Source organism: Agelaius phoeniceus, chromosome 3 (genome assembly GCF_051311805.1).
Source record: "Agelaius phoeniceus isolate bAgePho1 chromosome 3, bAgePho1.hap1, whole genome shotgun sequence".
Lineage (NCBI taxonomy): Eukaryota > Metazoa > Chordata > Aves > Passeriformes > Icteridae > Agelaius > Agelaius phoeniceus.
Genome location: NC_135267.1, coordinates 60398839 through 60419500, shown reverse-complemented (window position 1 = coordinate 60419500; position 20662 = coordinate 60398839). Strand labels below are relative to the sequence as shown.

Below are 20662 nucleotides of genomic sequence, written 5' to 3'. Positions count from 1 at the left end.
CTGGAGGCATATCAGGCTCAGATTTCTAAGGTGCAGAAGGAAAGCTAAAAAACGTTCTCTATTGAGCCAAAATTTGGAAACTGGAGTTTGGAAAGATGGGACAAACTAACTGGCAAAACCTGTCAGGATGCCGGATTCACAGTCAGATTTTCAGAGCATCCTGATCTTGATTCTCATGGTTGACACCGACAGATCCATGCAGATCCACTCTGGTTCTTTATTCCCAAACTGTGCTTCAGGTGCCCACCATCAAAAAGTTACTTGGCCACTAAATCCCTGCCTCTCCCTTGGCTTCAGAGGAGAATAAAGTGTTGGATAGCGGTTTATGGACTTTCTATTTTTTTTAATCTATTTGGACATAGTGATGTGGGGACCAAAACAAAACCAAAACCGCAGCCCGGCACCTCTAGCGCTTTACTGAGCACGCTGCCCGCCCACCAGCGGGGATGCTGCCGCTCCGCCGGCGGAGTCCCCCGGCCCTGGCTGCCGGGAAGTGTCCCTGCGACCGAGCGGGCTGGGCCGGGCGGGCGGCGCTGCCGAGCCGGGCCGGGCCGGGCCGTGCCGGGGCGGGCCGTGCCTCCCCCGCCGGGCCGCGCCGAGCGGGGAACTCCCGCCGCCGGCGGCAGAGCGCATGTGCGGGGGCTCCCCGCTCCGCGCCGCTCCTCGCACCCTCCCGCCCGCCCTTCGTCTCCGCCGCCCTCCCTCCCTCCCTCCCAACCTCTCCCTCTCTCTCGCTCTCTCTCGCTGCCCCCCTCCCTCCCTTCCTCCCTCCCTCCCTGCCCGCCCGCCTGCCGCCGCCTCCCGCCCTCTCCCCGCCGGCTGGGTGCTGAAGTTGGGCGGATGGCAGCGGAGCAGCTGCGCTAGGGGACGAGCCGCACCAGCCCTTCCCGGGATCGCTCAGCGCCAACTGCACGCAGCCGGGCGGGGGTGGGTAAGGCGCTCCGCGCTTATTTCAGCTGAACCGTGATAAACGGCACCAAAATGTCTGCTTTATAGTGATGCAAAGGGTGTGTGTGGGGGGAAAACCACACCGACCAAAGGGAGGGATGTGCGGGGGGAAGAGGAAAAGGAGGGAGGGAGACCATAGGGAGGATGGATGGATGGATGGATGGATGGATGGATGGATGGATGGATGGATGGATGGATGGATGGATGGATGGATGGATGGCGGGCGGTAGAGTGCCACAGAAAATGTATTCTCGGGGTGACAGGGTGTGTATAAGCGTGCCTCTGTGTGTGCGTGTGTAACAACGGGCGGCTTCGGCGCCGAGGTTGCAAGGTGGAGCGTGTGTGTGTGTGTGTGTGTGTGTGTGTGTGTGTGTGTGTGTGTGTGTGTTGTGCCCGCGATGCACAAAGGGGTGGGGAGAGGTGTCGCCGGGCTCTACCCGCGCCCCCCATCTCCGCCGCCCCCCGGTTTGTGTTGGGGATGCCGCGGGGCATTCGCCGCGCCGGGCGATGCTGCCCAGCCCGGCAGGGGGAGGGATTGGGCCGCCCCCGGGGAAGCCGGGGACACGGGCTGGCGGTGTGACAGCCGCCAGATCGGAGGCGAGGCAGCGCTGCTCCTGTCTTTCCTCTTGACCTTCCCCTGCCTGTAACGTGGGGTCTGCTTCGCGCGAGGAGAGGTGGTGTAATTTTTATTAATATTATTGTTGTTGTTATTTCAATCCGAGGAGCCGGCGGAAGGTGAGGGTGAGCAAGCGAGTCGTTGCTCTAAGATCAGGAGTTGCTTTCCCATCCCTCCCTCCCTCCCTCTGCCCCCTTTCTCGCTGCCCCCCCTGGCCGGGCCGGACCGGGGCCGGGGAACCCCCGGGGGCAGCGGCCGCGGAGCCCCGGGCGGCACCCAGCCTCCCCCGCCCGCCGTGCCCTGCGGCACCGCCATCCTCTGCCCCGGCCTCCTTCCCGCCCCTCCCCGGGAAATGTCGGCGGGAGGCGGGCGGGGGCCGCGGGAGGAGCAGGTGGCCGGGCGCGGCCGGCGGCAGGGATGCTCCCGGTGCGCCGTGCCCGGCCCCGAGCGGAGCGGGGCTTCCCCGCGCTGCCGGGAACACCCGCCGCCGCCGCGGCGCTCGGTGCGGCGGGGATGCGGTGCCGCTGCTCGGACCCGCCGTGTGCTGTTCCTGCGGGGCTGCGCCTCTCCTCGGGATGGAACCGCCCGCAATTAAGAATGCCGAGGTTGCCTCGCTGGCTCGGCTGCCAGCCTAACGTTCATCTCTATCTCTTCTTGTTGATGTAGAAGGAAACCTTACTGGCGCTGCCAGGCTTAGAAATAGCAGGGGTGAGATTTATGGTTTTCGGTATTCAGTTTCTTCGTTTCTGTATCTGGATTTTCACCAATGTGTGTCATAGGTTTGCAGCCAGGATGCTTTTGCAAAATGGATGAAATCTGAAGTACCCTTCTAGGTAAATATAAGTTACATATTGGCTGGCAATACTATTATGGGTAACAGGTGAAAAATAGCTTCCTACAAATGTAATGTTCATGCATTACAAATGTTGGGAGTTCTATAAAGGAAGTTGATTCTTTTTCACATCAGTTGATGCTAGTGTCATCATCCTTACATAAATCACTGGGGAATTTACCTGTGGCACAAGCCATTTAGGCAAAAAAATTATTTAACCTTTATAGAAAAACAGTGTTGCGCTCTGTTATCATTGTTGTCAAATACATATTTTTATTCTAGCTCATACCCAGAAAAAGCAAAGTCCTATTGAAAGATGAGTGAGCCCCACCCCAGTAACTTTATGGCCTAAAACGCAAATGCTATGATACACTCAAGTACTCGCCTCCCTGAAATAACGTGAGCATTAAAGCATTTAAATGCCTTTCTCCATCAAGGCCTTAGATCCTTTTAAGTAGCCAAAATAAGAACATAATTTAATTAAAAGAATAAGATCAAATAAATTGCTATAGTGAGTTGAACATCTAGTCCAATATCCTGGCTCTGACTACAGTCATTAGCAGATGCTGAAGGAGAAAAACGTAAGAAACAGGACTGGCATACAGGGATCTTTTCCTGGCGTATCCTTTCAAGTTTCAGCAACACACAGAACATGGATTTCTTAAACTGGAGGTTGCTCTCAGACCATCATATATAATAAAATTTGAGTTTCCCTACTCCCTTTTAAAAACTCTGTTTATGCTTTGGTCTCAACCCTGTTCTGTGGAAATGAGCACCAAAATTTAATTATGATTTGTGTGAAAAACTACTTCCTTTTGTTTGCTATGAACCTGCTGCCTGGTAATTTCACTCAGTGCTCCCTAGCTGACAGGGAGCACATATTGTGTCTATGTAAGGTGCCAGGAGTGTCCTCTGAAACCAGAGCAGGTACAGCACTGGCAGGTCAGGTCCCTTCATTTTACCTATCACCAAGCTGAAAGGCCTGCCCAGGACTGTAAAGCTGTACTCAGCCCTTGGTCTTTTTCTTGAAATCTACAGATAAGAATAGTTCTTCTTCTTCTTGTTATGCAACATGGACACTTATGTACAAAGAATTGCCCTGAACCCTTGAACTTGGTTTCAAGTAGGCTACTGAAAAGCTGTCTGTTGAAAAATACTCCCTGCACTATTGATTTGAATTGAAATCTGACTGACAGCTTGGTGAAAAATTCCCTATCCCAATGCAGTTTTCTACCTACCCCGAAAAGAAGATGAAATATTTTATTCTTAACTGCAATTCTTATTTTTTAACAAGTATATTAAATACAAAATGCAGGCTGTATGTCAAGGCGCATATATATATGTATATATGTATATATGTATATATGTATATATGTATATATGTATATATGTATATATGTGTATATATATATATATATATATGAACTCTGTACATTTGAAGTAGCATCATTTTATAATTGTTCTGTGTAATGTTCATTATAAGGATGTGCATCAACATGCACAATTTCAAAAGGAAAGTTTAAATGTGCCATAAAATGCAGCTGATTTGTAAGGAGCTATAACACAAATTCTTCTTCAGAAGAGTGCTCCTGAATTCAGTCCTGCTTGAGGAGGTATTGATCAGATTAACATTGCAGAATACTTCCCTGATCTCAGTGGTAGCTCCTCTTTGATTTTGTCATAAGAATAGTAAAGGAATAGGAGACCAGGGAACTACAAAAGCACAACCCAGACCCAAAGACACAGAAGTTCTCACAGTTTTAATTTGGCAGCAGACACAACTTGGAGCAACACAATCACAGCAGAATGTGGTACAGTAGAGAAGGGTAAAAACCCATGAGCTGTGAAATTCTTCAAAAAATAAAATGCTGGAAACCTCAAATGTGTTAATCCCCATCTCCCAAAAGACTAAAAGGAGGAGAGGCTGAGTGGTATTGTTATGGGGACAGGATAGGAGGAATGTCAGCTTCCAGTCTCAGACATGATTTTCTACTTACAAGTGGTGTATATGTAGCAAAACACATATATATGTAGATGTATATATATGGTATATACACTTTTGTTCACTAAAAATACATTACCCTAAATAAATGTTACAATCCTAGTACTTTTAAATAGCACTCTCTTACTTGTATGCTTCACATGCATGCCTTTAACTATGAAGGTAGGGAGATTTTTAGGAATACACGAGAAGTGTACTAAGTGAGACACTATTAGCTCTTACAGAGATGTTCATCACTGTTCCATTAGCTCCCTCCTGGTCATGGCTTCATGATGCCAGGGATTTATTTTGCACTCATACCAAGATTTCAGCTTTTACAGTGAAAAATATATCCCTACCATACTAGTAGTGCTTATTCTATGAATACAGGATGAGTTTTCTAAGAACATAAAATTCATGTGCTAATTGGCTTGAGCTAAAATTCATTAAAAATAAATCCTTCACAAAACTTAGCATTTCTGTTGACATACCCTTTTCCTCTAAGTAGTTTTTATAATGAAATAATGCAATCAAACTTTCCATACCATTAATTAATTAAAAGCTTGTGCATAGGGTATAAAAACAAGTGAATAGATTAAGTTGTAATTAAGTTTATCTATTCGTGGTTATAGCTAATGGCTATGGCTATATAGGCTGTAAGTAGAGTTGTGTGAATAGCTTTGCTGCTGACTCTTCCAAAGAAGCCCAGCACTTCAGCTTGGCACTTCTGCAGGTCTTGGCTGCAGAGGGTCTGAGGAAGTGAGCTGCATGTGTGTCTCACTCTGATTCTCTGGAAAGTTAACCATTTCAGAGAGCTCTTTTCTACAGAGATTTTGTGTCTCCACTTGAAGTCGGGTTATTGCTCTCAAAAGGTTTTCCTTGGCATGGCTGCTGTCTCTAGCACACACAGAGGAAGCAGCCAAGCGGTGTGATGGTGGCAGGGACCTTGGGGAATGCTTGAAGCACACAAACAGATGAACTGGGGGTCTGCTCTGCTCCTCCTGCCCAGCCACCATGTAACCTGTGCCTTGACCAAACCGACGTAAGGGCTCAATTCCCTAGTGTGCTTTCTCTAATTTGCACTGCTCCAGGGATGCAAAATAGATGTAAACTCAATTTAAATGACTTGTGGGCTTTGAAAAACTTTTGTTGTTCTGGTATATTAAAGAATCTGGATTTAAATAGGAGTATTTTAATCAATTTAAGGTTGATTCTATCATAGCATCATAAAAATTTTGAATCATAGCTTTGTCTTTAAATTCTTTGCTTCTAAAATATAAATGAAATGCATCTTAACTTCCATACAGTAGAAATATTCATACATTATTTACTTTGTAAGCCAATAGCAGCAAGTTCTTAGAAATCAGTAAATATCTAAATAGAATGTATGTGGGAAATTACGGGTAGGGAGATAGAGCAGAAATAAAATCTTAAATCCAGCAGCCAAGCATTGAAAACATGCACACACCTTAAATACTACATCTGTGCTGCATAATCTTTCTCCAAACAAAACCAATATATATCTCGCCTACGTTCTTCAGTGAGAAAGGGGTAAATTAGACAGTGAGGCATTAACACTTCTATGTAGCCTCTGCTACCAGAGCAGCTTCATTTGGCTGCTCTCTCCAGTGATGCCAGCTCTGTGCTTGCTGGAATAGGAGAGATCACAAGCTGAACCACTGTATGTAGCCAGCCCATCTCTGTGCATACAGACTAGCAGAGAGACTGTCACAGTAGCACTGCCTTTAAAGGACTCAGCCACTCTGTCTCAGATCCCTGATTAATTGATTATGTCACCTTGCTAAGCAAGACTCGAGGTCTTTTTTTTTTTTAGGGAGGCTGAATATAGTTTGGGCAGTTTTGCTGTATTATGTTTTTGCTGTATTTTGTTTTGCTGTGCTATGGTATGCTGTAACAATGTCTTCATTTATCAGCAGCTCATGTAAGTTAAAGTAAAATAATCCTGTGAGAGAAAGCAATTAAAGCCCAGGAAGCATGGATGGAGGGTGTCATGGTATCCTTAGCACTTTTATACCTGCTTCCAAGGCCAAGTTGGACATGGCTTTGAGCAGCCTGGCGGGGGGGGGTTGGAACTAGGTGATGTTTAAGGTCTGTTCCAACCCAAACTGCTCAGTGATTCTGTGGTTCTCTGATTCTGTAGTTCAGACAGCTTTCAAGAGAGAGACTTCAGAACAGTGAGCACCCTTAGAGGCAGTGTGTCCTAGGCACATTGCAGCTGTGGCAAGGAGCTGCAGGAAGCCCTGACATTTCTCACAGCACCACTGCCTGATTAGTATCAGTATATATGCTGCTCTCATAAAAACTTCAATTAGAGGGAAGTCATAGAATATCTGGTCTGGAAGGGCCCCTGCATATATTTTAGTTGCAGTTCCCCTTGCCATGGACGAGGACAATTTCCACTAGACTGAGTTGCTCAAAGAGCCATCCAACCTGACTTTGAACACTTCCAAGGATGGGGCATCCCTAGCTTCTCAGGGCAACCTGTTCCAGTGCCTCACTGGCCTCATAGTGAAGAAATGTATAGTAAATTTTTGATACCATTGTTAATGTTTATGGTTTGCTTAATGGGAACAACCTTCTGAAGTAAGGAATTTCTTATCCATTTTGCTTTATTTTGACAGTACTGCAGACAGCACATGCTCTCTGATATTCACATTGCACCAGACCTTTGGGTAGTGTAGATTCTGCTCTCAATGATTTGCATCATATGAAAATTGAGAACAGTGAATAATAACTTCCTGTACAAGAGCTTCACAAGTAGCCTTGATTTAATGAATGTAGGTGGGAAGTGTCATTCTAATTAGTCAGTGTCCAAAAGGTACTTTTATTTTCAAGTCTTATTATCTTCAGAAATTACAAAGTCCTAAAATATTAATCAGATGCTTCATAGCTTTCAAGGTGGGTTTGGGAAGAGTGAGATGTAAAAGTTTTTTTTTTATCATTCATGTAGAATGGTTTAAAAATGTATCTACTGTGTTGTAATGCAGTTGTCTTATAATGGTCTGATCATCTAATGGATACAGTTTGATATATCTGATAACCTGGTAACTGGAATCTCGTGTGTAGAATTTTTTCAGTATTTTATATATTACATTTGTCCAAGTACTTTTATAAACACTTACTGACCCTCACAATTTAAAAAAACCCAGATGATAATAAACAGAATCTCAGCTGTATGGTAAGCATTGTGCTGACCAGAATAGACAAGGCTGCTTTCAAATTTTTGGTTATTTGATATGTAAAATTAAGTCACAGAGCAACCACAAAAGAAATAAGTACTCATGTGGTGAGAATCTTGAAAGGATAGAGGGAATACCTATAACCAATGAGTGGTACTTCATAAACTATCAAGTTATGAAGGCAGCAGCTTTGAGCTGGGACTGGGCATTGGTCAGTGATTCAGAACACAGAAATCTGACTGTTTATTGGATTTGCTCTCTGCAGAAGGACCATCCCATATCTAGCATCTGTCTCAAATCCTATGCCTACACTGCTGATTGCAGACTAGGATAGAGATAGCTGACAAAGTTCCGACACTTGAAAAATCTAGTAAAAGCAGAACTAACAAGAAAGTTACCTTATTTTACCTCTATTATCTATCATCTTGCATCCTGCAGTACAAACTACTCAGAAGCTGAGAAATGCACTCCTAAATTTTTTCTATTTTTATCCTAAATAGCTCCTGAAGACATTTACCACCAAATACGTTCCATAGTCCTTCAACCATTGTCTTAGCTCTTCTTAACCTGCTTCAATTGATCAGTAACCATCCAAGGAAATCACAGCTGTTGTTTCAATAGCAGTCAGTGCTAAAATACAGCAGTAACATGGTGTTTGTGTGGCTGCCTAAGATTCTGACTTTAGGTACTAGCCAAGGTAGCACAACTCCTGTGGGTGCAGGATTGCACTGAGCACTTCTTTTAGTTGCCAAGACTCTCAGTTTTTAATAAGAGTCCCAGATTTTTTTCTCTGCAAACTAACAGAAGCCTGAGCTTTTGCACCAGAACTTGATTGCCTATGTACTGAGTTCTTAGGATGGTCCCAGACCTGACTGGAAAGTTACCACATTCCAGGGATCATTCCCAATAAAATGCTAATATGAGACTGTCCTGTTATGCAGAGCAGGTGACTCTAATTGTACAAATGAAACTGAATTGGCCATTTAGCCTCAGAGCCAGAGAACAAACCCAGGAACTGTTTCTTTACAGTACAGGCCCATCACATCTCTCTGTCTCTGGCCTGAATTCTTCCTTGTCAGGAATATGGTATTGACCAAGGAAACAGTGTTTGCTGAGATTTTTTAGCTTGTGTTGTTCCCTTGATATTCACCTACCACAAACAAGAACACTGCAGATTTTTATAGTTCCTTCTATTTTGTTCACAACAGAGGGGTACGTTGTCAGGTTGTACAAATGAACATATGCTTGAAGGATCCAGTTAGTAACACACCTGCTTAATAGTTATTCCCCATGTTTAATTTCAGATCGAAATTTATCAGCTTTTAATACATTGAATGTTTATCATGTTGACTTTTACCATGTTTATTCTAGAATCATAATGTTGTATTCCCTTACAGAAGTCAACATATTTATATTGAAAATACCATAAATTTGGAAATCTGATATATAAAATATTAATATCACCATCTCATACCCATCTCAAATATATATGGTTTTAAAAGTTGTATTTAGCATAACTCATATTGAATGGCTTTAACTATACTGAGTTCACTTAAGTCCTTCGTGTGTTTATTACTATTAATATTCTATCACACCCGTGGGACAGGAGGTCATGATTTATGTTCAATATTAATTTTTTTCATACATAACAGGAGAGAGAATTGTTTGAACATATTTTTAAAGAAAGTCTAAAGTTTAGGAAAGGTGAGTTGCTCTTATCTGTACGTGCGTGAGGTAATAGGAAAGTTATATATCTTGTATGACCTTACTTCTGCTGAGCATTTTTCTTGGTCAGGCATATGATGTCTGGTTTAAAATACAGTGTCCTGGTTTCATACAATGTGATATTTCAGGAACTTTTAAGAAAATAGAGAATCCAGAAAGATGAAAATAGTAAAAGAGGAGGTGACTACTCATCATATTATTATTATTCTGAGAATCTAGCAATTTAGCAAGCACCAAGAATAAATAAAGAACACATTATGAAAAGACTATTTCTGTCCTTCCAGATTTTGGCAATTTAGACCTAATAAGTGCTTTTTAATCATTCCATCATGCTCCTTTCTACAAGCTCACCTTTCAAACAACCACTAAATTACCTTTTCATGCTAAGACAGCAGCATTGCTTTTCACAGAACAGAAATGCAGCTACATATCAATTAAGCAATTAGAAGATCACACAGTAAAATGGTGGCAGATGCAGAAATTAAAAATACAGGGCAAAATTCTTGTTGATTTCAAGGGGTAAAATCTAACATTAAGAATCTTGTCTCCTACTCCAGCTTCCTTATTACCAAAGTAATGCTCATATATAGAAATCAGAAAGAGCTTAAGATCCAGAAAATCTTCATATGCAGACAATTTCCAGGACAAAATTGGGAATTTGCAGCTGAATGAGAAGTTAGTCTTTCTGATCAAGTATTCTTACTCATTTGAAGATGACCAGGGTAAAACCTCTCCAGTTTGCTCCTTTGAATATGTAATCTGAATATCAACATGAAAAATATTAATTAGGGCCATGTTAGAAAAAAAATTGCTCAGTAAGCAAAACACTACAAAAACAGGAAGACTTTGAATGGTTGAGCAATGTAAACCTGCATTTAAAAAATGAAAAAGAGAGAATGGAAGCATATGGCAAGTAGCATGAGATACCTTCTGCATATACATATCCCATAACTTTCAGCTCATCAGTTCTTTAAAAAGATATGGGATTTTGGGGATCCATTAAACTGCTACCTCTAGATCTGTCATCCTCATAAAATGACTTAACTCCAGTATAGTCAACTCAGTCCTGTTCATAACAGAATAAAACCTGTCCTAGCTTTTCCAAATTATGCATAAAAAAAAAAAATCTATGCACATTTCTTTTAGCTTGATTGTTTTCATGACATAAGTTCCTGTAATATCGCAGCTATAGTGCAATAAAATATTTTTACAGGTAACAAAAGGGAGTAGACTAATTAGTCAATGGATACCTAATTCTAATAATGAAGGCAGCATAAGATTTCTAAGCCCAAATTACTCTGAATGTTAGCAACACTTCAATCTTGGATGCAATCAGAACTAGGGGAGATGATTTACTCAGTCCATGTCAGCATATACTTTATATACGCTTATATATATTCATTTGTAACTTAGCCTCAGAAACTTTTAATTAATTGCCTTCTGGTTGTCACTGTGAGAGGACAAACCCATGAGCTGTGGCATGAGCTCCCACCAATTAGCTTCTCCAGGAAATTTCCTGTGAAGCAGGCTGATGGCTCAAGTAAATGCAATTTAGTTTATTTTTTAAAGAAAAGAAGTAAGTTACTGTATGTCCCTTGAAAGATGGGGGAGAGGTCTCCTTGAATTCAAGAAAATATGGTCTGAAAGAGCTTTAATGTATGAAGACTAAATTTATCAGAAAGCACAATTTATTGCAGGTCTAGCTGCAGATGGGGTACAGTTCTTAGGGGTTTTAAGACTCCAAATAATTGAATTGCTATTAATGTTCAAGACATTTTTCCATTAAATTGAGTGGACTTCTATGGCAGAAACTATTCTTACAAGTAATGCTAATCATCATTCACATTTTAAACATAGGATTGTAAGGCTTTGTTTAGGCTCTGTTAAGAAGAAATTGTTCTGGTGGGCAGTGAGATCATCCCAGAGAATGTCAGAGACACCTTGATTTTGACTGCTTAATATTTGGTGAGGTACTATGTAGAATAACCTAAAGAGAGTATTTTATGTTTTAAAACTAAGTTGGGTACTATTCATACAGCAGACTGGCTGTTTTTGTTGGTTTGTTTCTACACTAAACCTTGAGCTATTTAGGTGAGGTACTGCTTAAAATTGTGCTACGGTCCTGTCCTCTGAGGCAGAGAGTGTGTCCAGCAGGGTGCCAAGGAAATCAGCTGCTATTGAACCAGGCAGGCAGTGTGTGCTCAGCAGAACTCTGGGTTAGGCTCTGTTCAGTAGCATGGCTCATTCCAGCAGGTGCCACAGTAGCAACTTTAGGAACACTGGAAAATAGGAAAGTATGCTGAGGGAAAAACCCTAGCTAATTTAATCCCAAACTCTGTTTCCATCAACCAGTTCTTACTTTTTCTTTCCTTCTCTTGATCAAGTTGATATTAGGAGCAGGAAATGTTTTTTGTTTTGTTTTGTTGTTGGTTTGGGTTTGTGGCAGTTTTTGGGGGAGAGGGGAGAAGGTTGTTTGGGTTTTCTTATTTCATTTGGTTTGGTGGGTGTTTTTTTGTTTGGTTGGTTGGGTTTTTTTACATTTATTCTTACCCAGAGGCTGTTCCAGATCTCCCGTTGAAAACCTTTTTCTCATTTCCAGCCACATTCACTCAAAGACTGCTTATTCTTCATTTGCTCTTGTGCAATGATCCATATTAAATTTTTCTTCCTCCCTTCCATTTGTTCACCTGACACATTCATGTCCCTCCCCTTTAAACATTTGTCCCAGAAACTCTCTTTAGGTCAAACAGACATGAAAAAATGAAGAGAACACTCAGAATGCAGAATCTGTATCTTGTGAAACAAGGGGGCTCAAATGTCCTGGCCACAGCTCTCCTCCCAGTCCTCCTCCAGCCTTTTCCCTTCATAACTCATCTGTGGAGCTCCTTGGAACAGGAAGACAATAAAGCCTGTGTGACTGCTCCATGAGCATTCTCTCCTGATTATGTAAGGGGGATCCCTTGATAAGGAATATTCGAGGTGCAGCTCACACCTGAAGCAATCTTAGAAGTGTGCTGCTTGAATTTGAGTGCTGTGTGACCCAGTAGGATCCTCACTGAGAACAGTGGCAGCAAAAGACATAAGGTCATGTGTGTAAGAGAAGATTCACCTACATACCTGAACTTTGGGGCAACCTAAAGGGTCTTTTTTTTTTTTTCCAGTCCACTGTCAAAATACATTTCCATGTTGATTTGGAAACAAAATAGCTTCAATATTAGTATAATTTCTCTTCTCAGACAAAATAACTCTTTCAGGAAACTCTTCTGTATGTTACTTAAAAGTGCTTCTCAATCTTGGTATCCTGTGGAACTAGATAGAGATGTAACATTTTAGTACAGACGTGTCTAGAAGAGAAGGGTTCCAGCAATAGCAACTGTGTTGCAAATGCACTGGTTCACCTACATGAGATTGCACAGGACAAACAAAAGTGTCATCATTTTGATTTGTTGTGCATGACTCACCTTCTAAAGAAAAGTTAGATCACAAGAGAAAATTAAACATTTGTCAAGGAAATGAAGAATCCGGGCCACTAAGATGAATTGGTGATTGTTGATGATGGTTCTCAGACTTCAGTTCTCTTATGTTGACCCACTTGCAGACTTGAATGGAAACTGATCATTCTTCTTTATAAGGGTTTCAGAGTCATATCTAAAAAGTTGGTTTTTGAGCCAAGGAGAGATTTGAAATGACAATAACCACACTGTGTCCTTTATTCCACTTGTTGACATCCTACCTGTTACTATGCACTGAGAAAAATAACACTATCTCAGGACAGGCACTTAACTAGAAAAAAAAAATAAAATTGGCTGCACCCAAGCCTTCGGTGGCTGAATAAGGATCAAACATTTAATGTGATCAGCAGGCAGCTCTGCCTCCCACACTCTCCTGCAATTATAATGTTCAGTGTAGTTTTTCTATTTAAAAATAATTTTATTGTTAGAACAAAAATAAAACCATTCAGAAAACATCTAAATTTGGCTTTCAGCTCAGATTTTGAATGCCTGGTCACTGCTTCTGAGTGATGTGTAATGGAAATGGAAAGGTCAGTGCTGTTAGCACATGGAAAACATCTTCATCCACATCTCCTTCCTAAGATGTTGCATGGATGAAATACCAGCAGGCAGTTAGTGTCACACATATTATCTATGTGTGTTCCCTGATCAGAAGGAGCAGCTACTCCGAGATCGTAGGTACGCACTTACTGTTTATTAAAGGCAGTATGGAGCTCAGAGACTCCCAATAAGCATGTTGGGACACTGAGATGGCCTGGCTGACCAAAATTAGCCCTTTTCTTTTCAGCATCCAGTACATGGTCCTCCATCAGGCACTGCACATCCCACCCACGTGCCTGGGCCTCCCTGGTCCTGCTGCTGTTGTGATGTCCCACACAGACACAAGTAATCTTGTCATCTTCTTCCCCAGAGAGCAAAGGATTCCTCAGCACATGCTTATTCTTGCTAGGACTCTAATCTGCAACTCCCCAGAAAGAAAATTTCAGGTGTGTATTTAAACAGAACACTGTTGGCAAGGATATGTAACCTGTCATAGCAGGTATGTCATACCATCATCCAGAAGTCATGGGTCATACCACAATTAAGGCAGTAAGGCTGTAACTTAAAGTGAAGCCAGAGAAAGAAACTTCCAGGAGTTTTGAGACATTTAGATTGTCCTTGAGAAACATTTAAAAATTAAAGTATCACTTGCCTCCAGGTCTGCTCCAGTGAAAAAACATGTTAGTCCAAATCAGTAATTGTAGGGCAAAATTCCTTCCTACATTTCCCCCCAATGAAACAATAAACATGAGCACAGGCTTTTTCACTCTAGCAGAAAAATCTGCAAAATCTTACTTTGTGATCATGCAGGTGGTTCAATTTAATTCTTACTAATTCTTTCCACAAAGCTAAAAATTTCCCTGAAGGAAGAAGTGCTTGAGTCAGCTCCACAGAGAACAGAAGTTTATCCTATTCACTAACTGGGATGAATCTTCTATTGAGATGCTAAGTGTTGTTTCATTGCTTTCCATACAGCCTTTCCATAAGATCTAAAGAACTTTTTATGCCACATTTATATTCATTGTGAGATTTTTGCCCCGGGCTCTCCAGCTGTTTCCTTGCTTACATCCTGAGGCAAGAACTGCTGAACTTGGGGAGCAGGAAGACTGAATTATTGAGAGGAACAGAAAATTTTAGATGTGTAGACCTCAGAATTGGTTATCCAGATGGTCCAGGTGAAGGGACAAATCTCAGGAGTGGAAGTAATAACCAGCATGACTGAGAGAACACAGAGAAGTTGAAAAGGACCTTTAAAATCTGAAGGGGCAAGAAACAGGCATAATAGACAGTGAGACTGAAATCTCAGTAGATAGCAGTGAATGGTACTGAATGTAACATGGATCTGGATGCTAGTTAGTGAAGAAAAACGGAAATTAGTAAAGAACAGGTGAATTAAAAGGCTACAGTGATAAAGTCTGGAAGTATGGAATAGCAGAGATGGACACTGAAAAATAAATGTATTAGAGCCACTTCTTAAAATATCAGCTGATTTCTAATAGCTTTTGATAATTAGAAGATGTTTGCAGCATTTGAGGAATTCAGTCTTGTAAGAATTTCGTTCAGCCAGATTAAGAATCTGCCTTAAAAAAAGAGTTGAAAATTAAAACCTGCCTTAAAAAAGTTTTAAAAATTAAAACCATTCCTTTATATGCAGTAAATAATGGCATATGGGCAACAACAAAAACAAAAAACCCACACTAAACCTAGGTTTTCTTTTCCTATCTGCAACTAGAATTTGCTCCTGAAAAACTCAAAAATGTGTGCTGTTCAACTAAGTTTCCTTGATCTAGAGACAACAGAGGAGATAGGAGCCAACAATTAGACCATGCTTCTATTCCTGCTCCTCCTTTTTGATCCTATACCATAGGATCAGAATAAGTAAAATGCCTCTGGCTAAGCAAGAGCAGATGATCTTGAAAAGAAAAGAGATCAGCTTTCCCAATGCTGTATGTTCATCTGGAGATCTGCATGTGAGGAGGAAAGAAGGCAGATAACTTTTGATGGCAATGAAAGGTCCCACTATTTGCTGCATGTGGCAAATCTGCTGGAGGCCTTTCTCACCTGCAGCACACCTTCTAGTACAAGAATATGGTCCTAATGAAGAAGGTACTGTTGAGTCAACTGCAAGTCTCCAAAAGATTTTAGTGCTGTTACAGGTAACTTAAAATTTCATTGTATCCTGTACCCTTAGCATTTAAAAACTAATTTTGTTTAATTGTTTTTGTCTTTTTTAAAAATGAGGCAATTTTCTACTATCCCAAGTTTCCCTAAAATTGTTTTCAACAATTCTGTTTATGGAAGATGCATAAATATTAGAGTAGCATACTTATTGGCACCACTGGTGCCAAAAAAAAAAACCCAAAAAACCACAAAAACCACTCTGGTAAACAGAAAGAGGCCATTTCATAAATGCCATAAATATACATTCAGGGCTCAATCTAAGCACTCCATAATTCAGAGGATACAGGCATTTCTAATAGCCATCTTCTTGAGGAAAGCACTGGGCTTAGATGAGAATTAAAAAATGTGATTAAAATATTTCTCTTAAAATATTTCTCTTAATTTAAACATTTTCTGTAGCTCCTTCTTCCATGCAGCCTTCCAGGGTGAGGTATTTGTGCACGGGTGGAACTGGCCTAGCACAGAGATGGACAAGGAGGAATTTATCTTCTTTACTGGGATGACAGTAGGTGCTGTGTGCACCTCCACCCCAAACTGCTATATATACTAGGCATCCAAACTGGGACTTAGTTGGCTTTCAGTCCTCTAAGAGGACTCTGAGTTTTTAAGAACATGCAAGGTCCCATTCCCCTCCCACCCTTAGGTACCCAAATTTCCCCAGTTAAGTGCATTGAGTGCCTATTACTCCTGCTTGAAACTACATCCTGCTAACTAGGTCACAACCAGCTCTCAGCAGGACATGTTGTCTGCCAGAGATCTCAGAGGAGCTTGGTCCAGAAGGCACTCTGAGAATGTGCCTCTCATTTTCTAAAAGAGCTGAACTCATCACAAAACACTAGACATAAATGAACTGTCAGTCCAAAACAGCCAGAAAAGGAGGCTGGTCAGGTCTGGGGTTATTTCATCCCTCCTGCCCTCACCAAAACTCTTGCCGTTGTCTCAATTTTTCTTTCATAAAATAAAGGAGGAGGGACAGGTTCAGCCAGGATGTGATACACCTGGGTTCATCCAGTGTGAAGCTGAGGGAATTCAGACCTTCCCCTTCCCACCACAAAAATTCTGCTCTAATCACCAGTTTTGAAGATATTCAAAGGCAGAAACAGTCTCCATTGTTACCATTGACACTGTGCTGTTTTGCAAAGAAACCTACCCAAAACCCTATCAAAAAATTAAAGAGAAATTAGCCAGGGAGAAAGCAGTGCATCCACCATTACAATGTTCACTGGGGAGCAGGATCACCTTGATTTCTGCCTTTTTCTAAGTGCTAAAGAGTGTGGATGCCACATTATTTAATCTTTGCAATATTGAATAAAAGCAAGAAAGCACATTCACTATGTCATTTTACAAAGCATGTTCTAGTCCATAATGTGTTTTTTTTTTTGAGGAATGACTCAGGGTCATATCTTACAAAAAATATGATCATATGCAATAGGACTAACTTATAATAAATAACCGAATCAAAAGCTAAAAAAAGTGTTCAACTTACCAAATAAATAGAAAAATGTAATTAGGGCACACATTAAAACCAGCACAGGTGCCTACATGGGACAAAGACTAAACCTACAGTAAATGTTGCTTGGAACAGATTGCCTGCCAAGTTCTCTTCAAAGAACTAGACATCCTAAAAGGTTTTTATCCTTGCATAGAAGTTTGGCAGCTGTGTGATTATCCTACACCTGTTATCCCATAGCTTCTTTCTCTTTTCTGTTTACTAGCTATGCTATAATCAAGTCTCCTTAAACTTCACCTGGGTGAAAATACTCACCAAACCTGGATGCTGGGGGAACTGAAGGCAGCCTTTTTCTAAGCATTTCATCTAACACAGCTTTTGGTCAGGGCAAAGAAGAACTCTTCTGGGAGTTGTGTCAGACAGTTTTGAAATTGTTTCTTTCTGAAAAATAGTACCTTTTTAATCTTTCAAGTGCCATGAGAACATCAGACAAAACTGTAAGGAAATCACTTCCTGGGGTCAAGACCCATGCTGATGCAAGTAGAGTGTAGCTGGATTGAGAAAACTCCATTTAGCATTTCTGAAATATCTGTCAGTCCCTGGTTCCAGAGACCCATGGAAGAGAAAAGAGAATGTTCCCCTAGTCCATGAAATTATCAGTATGATGGGTGTCATATGTGGGAGATAAAAGCTGTTGTTTAAAAATTATTGTAGGACTGAAACAAATAATGTACATCAGTTTTGGTAATTCCAGACAGGGCTCCCTTAATACAGGCAAGTACCTCCCACACAGCAACTTAGAGGAATGCTAACAGTAAATTTATACAAGTTAAAGTTGTTATCTTACCATTTACATTTCTTTTGTATCTGTCATTATTATCTTGTCCAAGTGCCTCAGAATCTTAAAGATCTTCTGCTCAAGTCCAAGCTCAACTTTTTGACTATCTAATCAAAAAGAAAATCTCCTTTCTCCTCACTGTCAGTCACTGATTCTTCCACCTGGTTTTTCTGCTCATGGTGAGCAGAAAAGGTACTTAGACCTGCATCTCTTGCATCCCCTGTTAGCTTTTGAATCTGCTAACAGCTACATCCCATTTGATGCAACCTACACACAAGGGAGAAGTCTGGAGACACTCACTTCAAACGTGGAAAGATTTTTAAATCATGTATATGTTTCATGAAAAGGACAAAATTAAGCTTTGTGAGAATACCTGAAATACATGTTCTAACAAACTCTAGTGTCCAAATCCTATTGAAAGAAGTAGCTTACCAAAAGATAATAATCAACAATTTAGTCAGGTTTCTTAAATTCTAGGATAGTCCTCAGCTACTGGATCATTTTTTCTCTCCAGTTTGTTGACTATCTCTGCTCAATGTGCTGTGGGCACAAGTGTTACTTCCTTTGTTAGCTATCTATTAAAGTTCTGAATGTCCAGCTGTTCCAGAAAGTTTGATGCTTCTGTTCTTTAGGGGAATCTGAACACTTGCTCTTAGAATGCCTCTGGCTTATCTACTGAGACACTGTCACATGTGAAGGGTTGCAAAAACTGAGAAAGTGTTCACATCTCCATAAATAAATATTAACTCAATGCTGTTGGATACTTTTCTTCCTTGAAGTAATGTCCTGCTTATACACTGATGAATTTTAAGATATGAGACAGCAGTGAAGATGAACACTGAAAGACAAATCAAATAAAGAACTGTGTGGTCTGTTAAGGGAATGCAACAGCAGAGAACACTGATAAAACCAAAGTGCAATAAGTGAGAGGGTTTTTTATGCTAAATTTAACTTTAATTATAAGGATTGCACCAGGAGCTCAGAGCTTACTTCTTCAGTTAAAAAGCATGCAAGCATCTTTGTGTGATTCTAAGAAGCAGACTGACCAGTTTTTTGAAGGTTCTCATGAAAGTGACACAAATGGACAGAAATGGGAATAAATAAATAAATGGGGAAGCAATATTTCTCTCCATTGCTACAATAACTTAGATGGAAAAGGCCACACCATTAAAAGAGAAAGCGTGATAAAAGCATATCACTAGACCACTAAGTTTGCCTTGCACTTTGTTGTAAAAGCTAGGGATCATCAGTCTGAGTGTTCTGAAAGCTCCTCCATTCATCAGGACTCAAAAAAGCAGTTCCTACATTTTGTTATGAGTCAAGCCAGCAAAATGTTTTTAATGGGCTTTCAGGCTTGATTTTGGAATTGTCATAGTGTCACTTATGGTAAAACTAGAAGAAATAATAGCATCTGTCTTGAATATAGCCATCTCAGCCCCATTACACCGTAGCAATGCCATTAGAAGCAAACTGGTTTTCTTGTCTTCTCTGTCTATTAAATTATCTTCCAAAGTGATAGCATTCTTGCCAGGAAAATTTGCTAAGCATGTCTAAAGAATGATTAACTGTTTATATATCACTTCAATTTCTCCATCTATTGCAGTTTCTGGTTTCCTTTCATTTATGTCTTGAACATCACATCTAAAAAGTAATTTGTTGCCCCCATTTGATAAAAAAATACCCTCTGTATCTGAAGGAAACCAGTGTTCAGCTTGCATCAAGGTTAGTATAAGATACTTGGGAGATTATGGATTAGCAACTCCAAATTTAAAGAAATCCATCTTTTCAAGAAACTGTGGTATGTGAAGTATGTTGCTGGACTTGGGGTTGGGGTTTTGGTGTAAGGGTTTATTTTAAACATCATCCTTTAACCTTTCCCAAAGGAAGCATACTGAAGTAACCCATGTAAACTGCAAGTATGCCCACAGGGTAACTAATGTCAGCTGTCACTGAAGAAAATGTTCAAGTGTGCAATGGTGTAGACCATTTAGCATGGGATGGAAAACACTGAATTTCATTCATATCATTTTGGGGACCAGATAGGACGTGATGCTGAAAAACAAAGTATTGTTCTCCTGAACTGAGTATTGCTCTCTGCAGCTCACAATTCATAAACTCACTTGAACTAGTGGACTTGGATAGCTAAACTACCAGACAGGCATAGCTTCAGCAGGACTCAAGACTGAGATTGTTCCTGAAATCTGAGGTCATTCTGTTGTAACCACATGGCTGCTGAACCTCACTGACTCAAATCAGTTTCCTGACATGGTAAAGCATAAACCATCTTTCTTCTTGCCAAGTGGCTGTGAGCTGCTCACCAGAGCCTCACAGTAGATCTGTCTGTGACTGAAGCAAGCACTCACTGGATAACAAGGGAGGAGAGAGAACAGAGAAAGGGACCTGAAAAAGCTGACACAGCTGGCAGAACTGCTTTTGTAAAGGAAAACAAGGGGAGCACTGCAAACCCCTGCATCATGGCACATGTCATTCCCTTGAGCAAGAGCAGGGAGTAAACTGTCCTCTGCACTTCACTGCAGTAAGTTAGAAGTCTGAATCCTGTACCATTCCCTTATTCTTTGTAGGAGTAAAAATGCAATCAAAAAATCCATTGTCATTTAAGAACTTTGTCCCTCATTGTCCTGACCATAAAAAGAGAAGAAAAGAGGAGGAAAAAACCCAAAATTTTAATTGTATCCAATATGAAATATATTCAATTCTATCTGGGAAACATTGGGTCATTCAAGAAAACCTTGTGTTCTGTAATTCTTAGCTGGTGATTTGCTGTATAACTCTGCAAAATATCCTGCCAAAGCCTTATGCACTTGCTTTTATGTTTAGA

General features: G+C 41.0%; 1 protein-coding gene across 4 annotated transcripts in view; it reads left to right on the top strand.

Annotated features, from left to right (window-relative positions):
- The first annotated feature begins 719 nt into the window (after positions 1–719).
- The window catches only part of RGS17 (regulator of G protein signaling 17), a 68024-nt gene continuing 48081 nt past the window's right edge, over positions 720–20662 (top strand). Inside the window, exon 1 of one of the 4 annotated variants that reach the window (XM_054630553.2) lies at positions 720–927. The gene's annotated coding sequence lies outside the window, so the exon portion shown is untranslated. Of the gene's footprint in view, positions 932–1466; positions 1623–20662 lie in introns of those variants that run through there. The other 3 variants (XM_054630554.2, XM_077175400.1, XM_077175399.1) reach the window with 3 other exon arrangements.